This window comes from Panthera onca, chromosome D1 (assembly GCF_046562875.1).
Source record: "Panthera onca isolate mPanOnc1 chromosome D1, mPanOnc1 haplotype 2, whole genome shotgun sequence".
NCBI classification, from domain to species: domain Eukaryota; kingdom Metazoa; phylum Chordata; class Mammalia; order Carnivora; family Felidae; genus Panthera; species Panthera onca.
The window spans coordinates 58,676,030-58,691,752 of NC_138348.1; the positions used below are offsets into that span (position 1 = coordinate 58,676,030).

General features: G+C 54.3%; 2 protein-coding genes across 7 annotated transcripts in view; both read right to left on the reverse strand.

Moving 5' to 3' along the window:
* KLHL35 (kelch like family member 35) overlaps nt 1-15,723 on the reverse strand; it is a 140,502-nt gene that overhangs the window by 62,254 nt on the left and 62,525 nt on the right. The window lies entirely within an intron of this gene.
* The window catches only part of GDPD5 (glycerophosphodiester phosphodiesterase domain containing 5), an 87,540-nt gene that overhangs the window by 48,463 nt on the left and 23,354 nt on the right, over nt 1-15,723 (reverse strand). For 5 of the 6 annotated variants that reach the window (XM_060605589.3, XM_081790333.1, XM_060605593.3 and 2 more), the window contains one exon: nt 5,120-5,203. The gene's annotated coding sequence lies outside the window, so the exon portion shown is untranslated. Of the gene's footprint in view, nt 1-5,119; nt 5,204-7,433; nt 7,582-15,723 lie in introns of all 6 variants that reach the window. The other variant, XM_081790332.1, reaches the window with a different exon arrangement.

Below are 15,723 nucleotides of genomic sequence, written 5' to 3' on the forward strand. Positions count from 1 at the left end.
CTGGGGAGAAGGGAGGATTTGAACCCAGGACTGCTGAGTCATTCCATGGCACCAGCCCCAGAGGGAAGGTCTGCCCACATTCCTGCTGCCTTCCGTGGCTGTACTGGCCACAACGCCTGTGTCACTGCAAAATGCATATCAAAGGGCCAAGCCCAATATTTTGGTTGGCACTAGGGGAGCAGGGGCGGGGAACAGCACCAAGAACCCAGGGGGAGGGAAAAGGAAACCCCTGACAAGTTGTAGGACTGGAGGAGGAGGAGACCTGACCTTCTCCAGCAGCCTGCCAGGGCCCCAGGGAGGGAGGCAGAGCATGGGTGTGGACAAGGAGAAGTCCCCATTTCTTCTGGCCATGGCTGGCCTCACGGTCCTCAACCCTACCTCAGCCTTCGGTGACCTCCGTAAGCCTCTGGCCCCAGCTTTCCTATCTGTATCATGGGATACATGCCCCCCAAAACCTTTTAACCACCTGTTCTGTCTTCATCACCAGGAGGAAAGCAGAGATGGGGCTGCACAGGGAGGAGGGAAGGACAAGCCCCACAGTCCTCGCCCAGTCTGAGGGGAAGAACCCCTTCCCTTCCCAGGACTAATGCTGGGAGCCCTGAGCATGCCCCTGCCTAGAACAGTCAAGATGAGGTTGAGAGCTGCAGAAAGGCCTGAGACAAGGTTAGAGGCCTAGTCATCCTGAGCCCCAGGCCAGGGCTCTGCCCCTGCCCAGGTGCCTTCACCATCTTTGACAGAGACCAAGGTACAGCAATGACCCCAACATTCCCTTGGAGTAAAACCCAAGGCATAAAAGGCACAGGGCTATGAGGACTCTTCCCCATAGTGCTCAGGAAACATGGCCTTGGAGGTAGACCAGGACCTCCCTGGGGTTCCTCCTCACTGCCTTGTCATCCCCTGCTTCCAGTGCAGGTGTGCCCATGAAACAGACTTAGCTCTGGGCCCCTCTGCCTATCTTCAAGGCCTAGAAAACTCCTCTTGGTCTCAACTCAGCAGCCCCTCCTCCGGGAAACTTTCCCTGCCTGGGTCAGGGTCTCTTCTGGGTCCCATGACTCCTGTGCCTCCGCGGTTCCCAGCACGGATCACTGAAGGCTGGCTTCTTGGAGAGGGTGGATCTAAGAGGAATTCAGAAATAAGGAAGGATTTGTGGCACAAAGTGGGGGAGGCAGGGGCTCTAGGTAGGGGACAGCACAAGGAAAGCCTGGTGACAGGGAGGCATGAGCAGGGCCTCTCTCAGAGCTGAGGGCACCCCCAGGTCCCAGCCAGCAGGTGAAGCCCATGTGGGTTCCATGATGGTGAGGCTGTTGCCAAAAGGAGACTCCTCATCCTCTGGGAGCCCAGGAGCAGCAGGGCACCTCCAGGAAGCTCACCAAACAAGCAAACCCAAACCCATGAGACAAATCCTTGGCCCCAGGGCTGGGGCTGGCAGTGGGGGGACAGGGCTGATAATGGGATCAGCCAATCCCAGACCCTACCCCACTGCCCTGAGGCGCAGCTTTCTGCATTTGGCTTCTGAGGAGTGCTCCCACATTTACCACCTTCCCGTCCCTGAGCCTCGTCAGATGGCTAGAATGGAGAGATCTGGCTGCCACCATCTCACTGTGTGGCCTTAGGCAAGTCAGTCCACTTCTGTGGGCCTCACGGAAAGCTCTAGATTTAACGAAACCAACAGAGAAGGTAGCCAGATGTAGGGAAGGAAGGAAGTCTGTCAAGGAGGCAGCTGCCAGTGGGGAGAGGCTGGGAGAGGTGCCAGGAGGGAGGCCTCGGAGGTGAAAAGACGAGGCAGGCCAGCAGCCCCAGTCCCCCGTCATGCCTGCTGGTTCTTTGGGGAACAGCTGCTCAGTGGCCAAGGCCGGAGCTCTGCAGGAGCCCTCAAAAGATCAATCAGGCCATAATTAGGGTCGTTATTAATCTCTTTCCACAATGGTGCCAGGCAGCCTGTTTATCCAACACTTCCGTGCCAGGAGACCTCTGATTTCCCTTCCCCTCTGAGCAGGCCAAGCTGGACTATATTTCAGGCAGACTTGCTCCCAACCCTGGCGGTGGCTTCCCTAGTTCTCCCGCCCCTTTTGCCCCCTGCCCCCCCCCCCCCCCCCCCCCGCAGAAAGTTCTCCCTGCTCCTCCCTTGAGAAGGGATGGCTTCCTTGGAACGGAGGCCTCTGGGAGGACTTATTCCCTACCTAAAGCTCTTGAGGTCACTCAGTGAATGTTTAAGCCTCTGCTCAGTACCAGGCACTGCTGGGAGCCAAGCAGGATTCACAGAGGATCGGACACGAACCTTCCTTTCAAGGAGACAACCACACTGCAGCAACAGCAGCTGGGATTACGGCCACGTGCAGTGTTTTCTAGTGCCCAGGAGCCTCCATGCATATCGGCTCATGGAAGCATCTGGCTGATTCCAGAGGTAAGTACCAGATCCCCGTTTTATGGGTGAGGAGGGGAGGCTAGCAGAGGTCAGGATAGGTCTCCTGAGCTGCGCCTGCCGTTAAGGCCCTAGGGGGACAGACCTGCATGTCTGAGGTATGTCTGGGGCTACAGGATTGGACAGGAGTCAGGAATGGACCCTGCCCAGGGGACCTGGCTTCTCTTGGCCTAGGAAGGACCTCTCTTTCCCAAGTCAGGGGTATGAGCATGGGCTGAGTAGTCACCAAGAGTGTGACCTTGCCTTGCCTGGGATATAGAGCTTAGCATCTCAAAACTCAAAATCTCTCGTTACAGACTCTCTAAACCGGGGTCTCAGAATCACCTCACTCAAGACTCCTATGGTCAAGGAGTCCTGGCGCAATCCAACAGGGATCTAAGAACTATCCTTGGATTTCAGGCTATCCAAGTCCTCAATGTCACGGCACCAGGGAAGATCTGCAGTCATTCCATCCGGCCTCCCTTCCCATGCAGAAATCCCCTGTACAGTTAGTTCCTAGGGGTGGTTCCCCAGCGGAGTGGCCTGTGTAGGCTTGCATACCCCCCCACCCCACCCCCCCACCCGTGACAGCCCCCTCCCTCCCTGGAGGGCTGAGTGCTTCCGTCTTTAAGCTGCCGGGACCCCTATCACCCCCCTCCCCCACTGGCACGGACAGGTTCTCCCTGGAGCAGGCAGAGTGAGCAAATATTCTCAGGGTTTCCGGCAGGGCCTCAAGGGTCAGCCTGGGGGCCTGGTGGGGTTGGCTTTCACTATTCTCTCACCTCGGTTGACACCCCAGCCTCCCAGGAGCCCAGTGATTCAGTCACAGGGACCAGGCTGGCTTTTTCCGATGCCTCTCCCTGGGTCCCCGGGAAGGAGGAGCCACCCAAAAAGGAGGAAAAGGAGAAAGCTGAGTCTGGCAGAGACTTGCACTGAGCAAACTCGTCCCTGCCCGGTTTTTACCCCCGGAGGGAACAGAGAGCAATGATTTATTTTATTTATTTATGTAAAATAGCAGAGTTATCATACAAACAGGCTTCCCAAGCAGGCCCTTGGGGAGGGGAAGAAAAGCAAGGCCTACCATTTAAGGAATCTTTCTCTTGCTTCCCTCCCCTTACACCTACCTGTCTAGCCTTACCTCCCCCTGCCCCTCCTCACACCATTCTGCTCCAGGCACACCACATTATCCGGCCTCCCCACCTCCACGCCTTTGCTCATGCTGGGCCCTCTGCCAGGAAAGCTCTCCCCACCACCCCAATTCAAATCCTATCCACCTTAACAAATGGACCCTGTGCAAAGCCTGGTCTGATCCCCCTCGCCCCAGAAGCCCACTGCCTCCTCTTTTTGTGTTCCCGTCATCTGGCAGAGCTCTCGAGACATGATCACAGGCCTCTGTGCCCGGTAATTATCTGCTTCCGTAGCTGCCTTGCCCACCAGACTGAGAGCTTCCCCAGGCAGAGATTTTTAATCCGTTTGGCCAAGTTTTTCTGAAGACCCTGCACCAGGCGACGGGGACACAAGACACCCCAGGCCCCATCCCTGCTAGAGGAGTCACTTTGCAGGGGACCTGTGCCTCTGCACTGGGCCTGGCACCAAGCAGGCACCTGTTTATTTGTGAGTCAGAAAAGCTGCTTACACGTGCAGTGGAAGGAAAGGAGATCACAGCCTCTTAAACCATGCGACTGCAGAGCCACTTCTGAGCCCGATCCCGGTTCTGCTCCTGAATAATAATTAGCCTTTCCCAATTTACAGAAAAAAAAGTGACTATAAAAAAAGTCTCCATTAAGCATTTTCTCCCACAATTTTTGCTTAACCCCTTGATATCTGTTTGCACATATCTGTTCCGGGTCTAGTATAAGGTGACCTCAGAATTAGCACAGAATACTGATTTCCTCACTGTCCCTTCATCTCTCTTCACTGTGGTGTCCTGTGAAAAACAGAAGCCCCTCTACTTCTAGGCACGTCTGAGAACCTGGGGCCTAACCTTTTCTTCCCTCCTCTCAAATTTCTTGGTCTCCATCCGGTAACCAAAGAAAACTGGATTTACTAGAATGCTGAGGAAGAAAGTCACAGGAATTTGCTGGCCTGGCACACCTTGAAGGTTCATGCCAATTCCATGATTCAAGACCTCTAATTCCACCATTTGCTCTTCATTCCTTTGGCTGAAGCATCACCTTCGCCAGGATTATCTTTGAAAATACATATCTCCTCTGGGAATGGGAGCTCTTTAAACCCCCAAATTGGATGTCAAGGAAACTTCGTTTAATACATGGTTCTAGAGGCAGTAAATCACAGGGATTGAGAATGTGCAACGAGAGTGAGTCTGCCTGGGTTTGAAACCCAGTTCTACCACCTACTAATTGGTATGATACCACTATACCTCAGTCTCCTTATCCATAAAGTGGGGATAATAGCACCCACCTCATGGGCTGTTGAGGGGATTAAATGAGCTAATACATGTCAGGTGCTTAGACAAGTATCCAGTACACTGGAATAAGTTGTCTAAGAATACTCTAGTTCTTTACTCGCCCATCAAATGGGACAACAATCCCTGTCCCCCTTGATTGGCTTTTTTGTTCTTTGGTTTTTGTAAATTGCAAGGTGCTGTCTCCCTAGGAGAGGTAGATACTGTTTTAGAAGCCAGAGCACTGCTCTCTGTGGCTAGTCCCTACCTCCTTTCTCCCCCCACCCCCCACCCTTCCTTTCTGTTTTTTTTACCTGGAAGAAGGTAGCAGTGGCTGTGAGCAGGGCTCTTGAGGATGTCCTGTCCACGGAGGTGGTGTTGTCACTTCCTTGGGACAGCTGAGGGGACAAGGGGACAAACCCAGTCAGATCACTCATCGGTCCACCCTACCTTCTCCTCTCCCACCTGACCCTTAGCCAGTCCCCATGCCGTGCCCACCCCATGCTGGGTGTGCGGCCCAGGGATGGGTCACGCCTTGTCCCTGCCCAGGGAAGCTGCTAAGCCGGCGGGTGGTCCAGCTATGGGCCACCAGACACCCCACAAGCAATCCTACCTCCACACATGCTGCCCACAGACCAGCCCCAACCCCAAACACAGGACAACCAGTACCCTGAACCACTCTTGCCCGCTCCAGAACCCACGTACATGCAATCCAAGTTCCAGCCACTCTGGGGAGAAATTGGGGCTGCGTGTGGCTCCTGGGGGAGCAGAGGCCCTTTCGTGCTGCCCAGAGACCTGCTCCTCTGGAGGTAGCCGCCAAACCAGCTGCTCTTCTAATGCAGCCGATGGGGGAGGGCGGTGGGCTGGAGGCGGGATCTGGGGCACCGCAATTATGTGGCTAACTTCTGACTCATGTACTGGCTCCCCTACCACCAGCTCCTACAGCCGGCAGGGCAGCCCTCCTGCCCAGGAACTGGGAGGAGAGTTGGTTCCGACAGGCCTTGGAGAGAAACGGAGAAGGGACACAGTTCTGGGGCAGCACTGCGGGCTTGCAAGATGCTGCCGCATTGCCCACTGGGGCAGAGCGAGGCTGGCAGGGCCGGGAGCTGGCCTGGCCTTCCCAGAGAGTTGTAGACAGAGCCAGGGCTGGGACCCGGGCCTCTTGGTGCCCTGCAGCCCCAGGACAGGGGTGGCTCAAGCCCATGCCAACATGAGAACTCTCCAACCCGATCAGGCCCTGGAGCCACACCCCAGCAAGAAACACACAGCCAAGCTCGGCCTCAGACCGGAGGGGGACAGAACTGGACTCAGAGACAGCTTAGAGAGGACATCCGGCTACTGAGAGACCCCCGGGGCACCCTAACCCTGCCTCCCTCTACCTGCAGTCCCCAGGTTTCTCACCATGCTCTGAACGCACTGCACTTTACAGTTTACAAAACATACTTATTTCCTTCGCCTCCCATTCATTATGACCCTAAGTGATGGGTGGAATATAAACACTCTCAATAAAAACATTCTCAAACTTCAGTGTGCAAACAAATCACCTGGAGACCCTGTTAAAACAGTCCGACACAGTAGGTCTACAAGGGGGCCTGAGATCCTTCATTTCTGACCAGCTCCCAGGTGATGCTGGGGCTCAGGTCCAAGGACCACAGTTTGAGTAGCAAGCACATAGTGGTTAACAGCATGGGCACTGGGGTCAAACTGTCCACATCAGAATCTTGGTTCTTACTGTGTAACCTCGGGCAAGTTACTTAACCTCTCTGTGCCTCAATCTCCGTATTATAAAATAGTTACAATGACAACAATAATAGTAAATCTGACTCACAGGGTTGATGTGGGGATTAAATTACGTAAAATGCCTGAAAGTGAATATTATTTCGAAATTTAAAATGAAGGCTCTGAGACGTGGGTGCAGCCAGCAAGGTAGCAGAGCCAGAATTCAACCCCAAATCTCTTCGCGTAAATCCTGAGATACCAAGTTACCACAAAAGGTCACAGCCAGCGAGCCCTCCCCCAGGCATGCATATTGAGGCCCAGAGAAGGATAGGGAGCTGACAAGTTCATGAGAAAGTTGGTGTCAGAAATTCAAGTTCATGACTCCCGGCCTCATGTTCTTTCCACTTAACTGTCCTTCTGCACTGAAGAGAAAGTGTCGCAAATTCTCCCTGAGGGCTCCGCCCCCCGTCTCTGCTTCAGCGGCGACATAGGCAGTGGCTACCCTGGAAGCCAGATGTGGGAAGGGCGGGACGTGGAGGCTGCCCCCTTGCCCACCGTGGCCCGGGTTCAGGTCCCCCTGCTCCCTCAGAGTCCTGCCCACCAGGCCGGGTGAGAACCGTCTGACATCCTCCTTCCTTTTCCATCTCCTACCTCTAATCTGTGGCACTGCTTGGTCTCAGGGTCACCCAGCTGGGGTCGCAGGCAGAAGGTGATGTGGCCTGGGCCTATCTCCACCCCCACGCTGGCTTCCCAGCACGAGACCAGTGGGAGCCTGTGAGTCACTTGAAGGAAGTGTTTGGCCCCAAACGGGAAGTGGCTCTTCAAGCTGAAAAGGGCCCTGAGGCAGGTGGCTGGGTGGCAGAGCCCCAAAAGCCAATTGGGATACAGTAATACCTATTCAAATTTTACCTGAAACTCAAACGTGGCGTCCATCCTCTACTGTGAAACCTACCAGGGGCTTTCCTGCTGTGTGACCTTAGGTACACCAGTGCACTTCTCTGAGCCTTGATTCCCTCGTCTGTAGGATCTGGGGCTGCATCACAAGACTGACTATGGCCTGGCATTCCACAATGAAATGAAGGGTTGGAGGAAGTGAATACAGGTTTTAAATAAATGAGTAAACGCACACACAAGTGAAATGAATGAGTGAACGCAGACACAGAGGTTTAGACACCAGCCATGGCACAAGCTCCATCATTTATCTCTCGTTAAACTGTACGATAGAGATCTCACTGGTGAGATCTCATCCCATCCCCTGAATCACCCTTAGGCGTAGGGCAGAAAGGCCACTGCCCTGAGCACCACACATCACAGACACATGCTCACAAATGAACATAGTAGAGAACATACAGGAGCCCCCACCACAGGACATCCGTGGGACCCGGGAGCCTCATCCGCTCCCCTAACACCACTCAGGTTCCGCTGAAACCCTTCTCCATTTCTTGGCGTGAAGAACAAAAGATGATTCTGTCCAGATAAAGGTCTGTGGGTTGCATTGTTGTGGATGAGGGAGGGGGACACTAGGAGTGGTGGTGGAGGAGGGGACTAAGTAGCAGGAAACATTCCAGAGGCAAATTAAACTTGTCAAATCCTTTCAGACAGCGACTAGCCATAGCTTCTTGCATAACAAAGTGTCTTTCCCAGTAATGCTGAGCAACATTTTCTTTTTATTTGGCTTTTCTCCCTGTTCCAATCTGTGGTTCTAAAAGTACTCATGAATTAGTGCGGTATCCACAATAAATACACAAGGCAGCTGAAGAACATCTTTCAGCATCTAAGAATTCATATTACTCAAATTAATGTAACATGAAGTGTGATGCTAATCCTTCACACTGGCAACCACATGGACACCTGGGACTGTGAATAGGCTCACAGTTACAAATGTTCAAAAATGTGGATATTTCATCTCTAAATAATTTTACTTTAAAATCTGATATTCGTTAATTACAACGTATATAGTTCTTAAAAAAATTTTTTTTATTAACATCTATTTTTTGAGAGTCAGAGAGAGACAGGGCACCAGCAGGGGAGGTGCAGAGAGAGGGAGACACAGAATCCGAAGCAGGCTCCAGGCTCTGAGCTGTCAGCAGAGAGCCCGACACGGGGCTTGAACCCACGAACCGTGAGATCACGACCTGAGCCAAAGTCAGTCGCCCAACCGACTGAGCCACCCAGGCGCCCCACAATGTATATAGTTTTAATATCCATAGATAATTTCAAGGAATGAAAACAAGTTTTGAGGATGTAAGTTCTCCTTTCTTTACATTTACTTTAATTTACGTTTTTGATGGAAATATATTCTATACACTTGAAATATAATCGCATTTTATTTTCGATCCTTCAGATGATTACCATCAATATCCAATTTTTAAATGATGTGAAAATCTTGATTACAATACAACTACAGTGATCTTGTAAAAGTGAAGACAATATATTTTACAAAATAATAAGTAGCAATGCATCCGAACATCACCAACAAAGCCCCCAGGTGTGTACTAATAACTACATTCAGTCTCCTTTGCTATTCAGTCACTCTCAGTTGTATAAAACCTTTATGTGTATATTTCAATTTGTATTATGAAGATATATCTGTCAAGATGAGAAAATCAAATTATTTCATTGAGCAGTTTCTGAGTTGTGGTATCACCTTCAAATATCTGACAAAGTATATGGGCCTCCATTTGCATTTTTCCCCCCGGGCCCAGCAAACTCTGCCCTGGGCCTGCCTGTCCACTCCCCACCCACCAGCTCTCACTTCTGTGGGGCCCAGGCCACCTGCCCTGGTCACTTCACCTGAGCATCTGCTGGGCTGCCAGCCAGCCCTGTCTTCCCTGGAGTCTGCCTTTTAGAAAGCGCTGTACCCATGAAAGGTCCTCATGCTTAGATGTGGGCCTTATTTCTAGAGCCGACTGGGGTTCCTTCAAGGACAGTGACCGTGACTTGACTAGCATCTCCCTCAGACCTGCTGCTCCTTAAAGTCCCTTACCTTCCAGCACCATCTGGGAAGGGACCTGGCCCAGGGGGCCTAGAAGTGTCTGGCAGCCCCCTGGGCATCAGGCTGAGCGGATGGACCCAGTGACCTCTGGTCCCCACAATTGGTTTTCTCCTTTGCACCCCTTCTCAGTCCACCTCTACCCATGCCCGCCTTCGGCCCACTTACTCCGCGCCTACTAGTCACACTGATCCCCTTGGACTAAAGCCACCAGAATGCACGCTCCTGAGAAACCTCCATCTTCCCGGTCCACCACCCTTCCTAGCATCTTTCACAGAGCGCTTCCAGAGAGCAGGAGCCAGGTTCCCGAGGGGGACAGGGTAGGGGAGAGTAGGAGACTAAGCCAGGAGACCTGGGCTCTGAGCCTGGCTTGGCCACTGGCCGGCAGGTCAGCCTCCTCTCTAGGCTCAGGTCTTCATTCCTCAAATGGGTTATAGCCACCAGCCCAGATTCCCCGTGGGAGGATTGGGGGAGCCCAGCAGACAGGGAGAACTGATGTGATAGGACCTAACGCCATCCGTCTCGTGTTTCCCACTGGCCTGGCGCATGCCGGTCCATCTACCGCAGCACCGTCGACCACATGCGGAGGGCCGGCCGTAGCCTTGAAAGGGACAGAGAGTCTGTCCACTCTCTCCTTTGTCTCCCTCAGCCTCCCATTGCACCTGTACTCTGCAGACGGCAGAACAGCTCAAGGGCTCTGGGTCCCTTGTTCGAGGGCACAGCTATGTGAATGGCAGAGCCAGGATTCATACTCGGACTCCCAAGCCAGTCTACACAACCATAAATCCAGTCACCAGCACACAGTCCCTGAGCTCTTCTGTGTGCCAGGAGAGGCTCCGAGCCCTGGTGGGAGAGCCCGCTGTCTAATGGTATAGAGAAAAGCACCGAGCAAAGGAGGCATGAACTGGGGGTGGGGTGCAGGGGGGCCTTGTTGGCGGATCAGCGCTTTCTCCTAGCCTCACCCCAACCTAGTCCAGCACTGGATCCACTGGAGGCAGCAACGAATAGCCACGACTGAACAAGCTTGTTTCCTCTGCATCCACCACCCCAGCCAGCCGCTCCCTGCCCGCTCCTTGGAAGGAAGGGTAGGCAAGGAGGAGCCCAGGCCTTGGGATACGTGTGCTAGACATTAAGCCTGGGGAAAGCAGGACCTCGTCCATCTTTCCACAGTACGTCCATAAATGGTTGTCAGAGGAACTAGTGATAAACAGCGCGCACTGACCACTGGGGTCCCTACCTCAGTCCATCCTGTTCATTAAGGACTTAGTGCAGGTTCCAAATCAGACAGGGCTGGGAGCCAGAGCAGAGCTGATAAATGGTAAGGTGCTTCCCTAACCAGCCAGGGGGCAGGGAGCAATTCCTGGTCCTGTCACCTCCACCCTTTTGCTGTGTGATCTTGGGCAAGTCACTTTGCCTCTCTGGGTATCAAACAGGGATTAACACCATGTTGAAACCACCAGACCTGAGGTGGGTGGATACAACACTTTGGTGGGGCACTGAGGCTCAGAGAGGGGAGCTGACTTGGCCAAGGTCACACAGCAGGCACAAGAGTCTGAACTAGGACCCAGGCCTGTCATGCTCTACAGCGCTGGACTCCCAAAGGCCTTAGCAGGGAGGCCAGATTTTGAGTGACATCCCTTGTGATATCACAGGGGTGGGAGAAGGGTTGGGGCAGATTCTATCTGGGCTACCCCAGGAGGACACCACCAGTTAAAGTCATCATCGTCAGAGTCCTGAGAGCATAACTCCTGCTTGTTTGTTTCTGGGACATGCTGACCAACATGAGTTCCAGAAGCAATCCTTGAACACCTGGGCTTTGCCCATAGACATGGTGGGCGGGGGGGCGGGGGGGGGGCGGGGTGCCGTGGGCCGAGAAGAAAAGTCAAATTCAATTCAGGTGGGGATGGGCCCCAAGGGCCTTGATTTCCTCTGTGGTGCTCAATGCTTCCAAGGCCCTGATCTAACCACTGCCCCTGGGCCCTCTGCCATGTCCTGCTCTTTACAGATGCCCCCTAGGCTGTGCAGGCAGGGCTGGAGATGCAAGTGGCTCAGAGGCAGACTTCTCCAGAAGGGTCTACAGCAAGGCAACCTGGCGAAGGTGGAAAGGCTGCATGAAGCCGAGTCATCAGGGAGAACCTTGGGGGCTGGGGCCACGTCTGCCAGCTGAGGAGCTCTGTGAGTTTCTGTTTCTGGAAGCTGAGAGAGCGTGAGCCAGCACCTGGGCCTGGGGGAACAGTGGAAGCACAAGGAAGGTTCTGCCTCTTGGTGGTCCCTCCCAGCAGCCAGCATCTGTGGAGGTGTGTGGGTGGACTGCCCTGAGGCTGTTGGAATCCCTTTGCCTGCGGTCATGGCTGGTCCCCAGGGCCCCCTTTTACCGGTGACCACCTGGGTAAAGGTCTAAGTTCTCTAGCATCCTTGCCCTCCGTCAGCTTTGGCCTCATGTCCCCAGAGCTTGCTTCTCCTCCTCTTTCTGATTCTACTTTCCCTATTACTTTAGCAGCTTGTTTTCTGGAAAACTTCCTAATAAATCACTCTCATGTGAACCCTTGTCTCAGGGTCTGCTTCGAGATCGCCCCACCTCAGACAGCTATGAGGTCAGTGCCATTAATTTTCCCATTTCAGAGACAAGGAAACTGAGGCTGAGACTCGGAGTTGTTCAAGCTCCCCCATGTGGCAAGCAGCAGAACGAACTTGACTTGAGGTGGGCTCCCTGAGGAAAGCCTGGGCCGGCATCATCTGAGCCTATGTACATCCCTCCCACACTCTACCCTCCTGGCCATCTGAGCTAACTTACGTTTTTTCCTTTTTTCTTTTTTTTATTAGAAGGAAAGCAGTAGAATCTGCAGATGATCCAAGGGGGATGACTAAGTCCTCAGATTCTTCTCGTTGGCTCAGATCCTGTTTTGGTCAATCCTTGTGAATCAGGGCGGGTCTGACATTCTGGGAATGCAGGGAGACTTCAAACCAACTTCATGAAAACAAGTTGTAAAAACACTGGCCGCCACTCAAAGCGGCCGGCTGATCAGCTTGGCTCCGCAGAGCAGGGTTGAACAAGTTCACCAGAAGGGAACGCACAGCAGGAGAGACTTCGGCTAGACCCAGAGGAAGAACTTCCCAGTAATTGGGAAGAAAGGGAGTGCTAGCTGGAAAGGGGGGGAGGGGGACAGACTGGGTGAGACTCGGGCTTGTTCAGGGAAGGAGCCAGCCCAGAAGGGGAGCAGGGCTAGATGTCTGTGAACACCTGCTCCAGTTCGGCAGACAGCCACCCCCTAACCCGAGGGAGCTGGGCGTGGCCTCCTTAGAAGCCTGAGGATCCGTGCCCTGACCTTCCCAGGCTTTTCTTGTTTGAAGCAGCTATGAAGCCACCCCTAGAGCCCTGCAGACCCAAAACCACCGGAGGCCAACTCCACCCAGCCCTGAGCTTCAACCACTGACTTGCAACCTGCTTTAGGAGGATGCTCTGAGTTTGTGGGGCTTCTGCCTCCTAGGATGTCAAAAGTCTCTGCATGTAAGGTCCTCCCACTCCCAGGGTGGCCAGATACACTGGAGCCTGGCAGAGCTCAGGGCAGGACTGAGGGCTGCCACCATGCCACCTCCTCCTCCCCTGCTCTGCACAACCATCCCTCCAGGAAAATCCGCCCCCTCCAGGCGCCCTCCCCCGGGCCCCAGCAGAGAACCAGTACAGGTGTCCACAGCAGCCTCACCCTGCTCCTCCTCCCTCGGCACCTCCTCTGGGCTGGCTCCTTGCAGGCGGCAAAGAATAGGCCCTGAGTCTCACTCGGTCTGTCCCCCTCCACCCCAGCCCAGCTAGCACACCCCTTATTTCCTTCCTTCTCATCCAAATCTCTGAAAGAGTTGTCTACACTCACGTCTCCACTGCCTCCCTCCCACCTGCTGCTAAACCCACAGCCTTGTGCTCCCGCCAAGTTCAACCATGACCTCCACATGAGTGAGCCCACCGTGCAGCTCTCATTCTTCCTTGACACTATGGGCCTCACCCTCCTTCCGGAAACCTTCTGGACCCTGGCATCCAGGACACCACTTGCTCTGGTTTCCCTCATTGCCTCCAGGTCCCCCTCTCTGCCCAGAGCCTCGTGCTGCACTTTCTCCTACGCCCTTTGTCCTCCTTTGCCCTTCACACTCTCCTTGTGCAAGATCACCTAGCACCACTGTCTCTGCCTGGACCATGCTCAAGTCTGGAGTATCCAGGGACCCCTGGTCATCCCGGCCTGGACACCCCAACAGGAACCTCACACCCCCAGTGGCGCAATGATGACTCATCACATTCCCCCAAACCTGCTCCACCCCTGTGCTTTATCTCAAGGCACCTCCATTCTCCAGTCTTCCAGGCCCGGCAGATGAGAATCACCCTTCCCATCCATCTTTCTCAAGCCCCCAGGCCCACCTGGCATCTGTTCTCCACCTCCCCTCCCCTCCCACCAAATAGCCCTGCAGTCTTGGCTCAAACTCCTTCCGCAGGAAGACTTCCTTGACTCTCCTGGTAGACTTGGGCATGCCTTTTCCTGTTTCCATGGGCCCTGCACAGCCCGGTTCAGCAGCCATGCTCGTGTTCAGCTGCACACTGATGCCCCTGGCTGGCTCCAAGAGTAGAGGTGGTGCCTGATTTGATTCTGGGTCCAAGTTCTGCACAGAGGAGCCCCTGGCAGAGGCTTTCCAGATCTGGGGAACTCGTCTTTCTGCTGAATTTGCCCCACTGGTGAGATCTGGACCTCCCCTCAGCCCACACACCTGCCAGAGCAACGGCTGTCTCTACTCCACCCCTCCTCAGGGCTTAAAACACATGAGCACTTGGCCCCTTGTCAACACATTCTAACCTGTCTGCCATTTATAAGGAGAGACCCCATGGGGCCTGCAGGAAACCAAGGGCCCCCTCTCATACATGTGCTAGCACATGCACAAACACACAGAGGCAGACATACACAAACTTAGAGCACATATTCACAGGCAGACCCAGGCAATACACATGGACACGTGAATACACACAGGCTCATGGAGGCACACGCAGGTGTAGACAGGCCCATAGCTGTAGCACTCTGGAAGCAGTGTGGTCTTGGGCTTCTGCTTCCCTCACGGACACCATGGGTGCCAGGAGTCAAGGTCAGCTTGGCTGGAGCTCAGGGTTGTCTCTCACAGCTGCATGCAGGGCAGGGGCTGGGGCGGGAGGAGACAGCAACCGTACTTGCTCTGCTGTTTCGACCCTTCCTTCCCTCTCAGTTTCCATAAACTCTTCCTCTGGGAAGCCCTCCCTCTCAGTGCTAGGTGGGGAGATTGCCCCCGAAGGGGATCCTGCCTGGATCCCACCCCAATCTTTCCCTTGGGCCCCTTCTCACGAGTAAGGGAAGGGCTGGACCGGCCCCGTCACAAGCCCAGAGCTTTTAGGGTCAAGACCAAGTCCCTTTTCCCAGCGCTAGTCCAGCCTTGCCTCCACATAGCAGCTCAAATCCCTCTCCCGAGTAATCCTTGGCGGTTCCCTTTCCCAGATGCAGCACCAGCATCAGAGATTATCGCTCAGCACCGGAGGGCCCATCTAATCCTCAGGACAGCCCTGCTGGGGTTGGTGCGCTCCTGCTCCTTTTACAGGTGAGAGACAAGGTGACTTTCCCAGGAGCACATAGCTGCTAAAGAGCCCCTTCTTCTCTTTCCTTGAAATCAGGTTCCCCACCTCCAAATCCACTACCTCCCTCAGGAGGGAGCACTGGCCTTAGAGAGTGGCTGGGGGGAGGCTTCGGGGGTGGAGGGTGGAGGATCTCGTAGGGAGGAGCCCTGCACCCGAAGAGCACCTGTTCCTGTCAAACTGAATCAGAGGCAGCCCTCAGTGCCACTGCACCTGCTGCAGCCATGTGGCCAGCTTGAGGCTGGATCCTTTGCTAACTTGCTGTGGCATTTGGAGCAAGTCACTGGGCCTCAGTTTCCCAATCTGTAATGTGAGCGGGGTGGACACTACAACCCCCGGGATCTGTTCCATTTGGACGCTGTGAAGCTGCACACTAGGCAGGGGTGTTGGAAGGGGAGACCATGAGGGTGGCGGAGGGGGGGGGTGCGTCCCCCGCAGATGGGGCTGAGGCATGAGGAGGAGGCCATTGAGAGTTCTCTGGCCCTGCCGGCTTCCCTAGGGTTGTCTGCTAGGCTCTTCCAGACCTCTCTGCCAAGGCAGGCACCCTCCCACCCTTCCATCTCCCCTTGCAG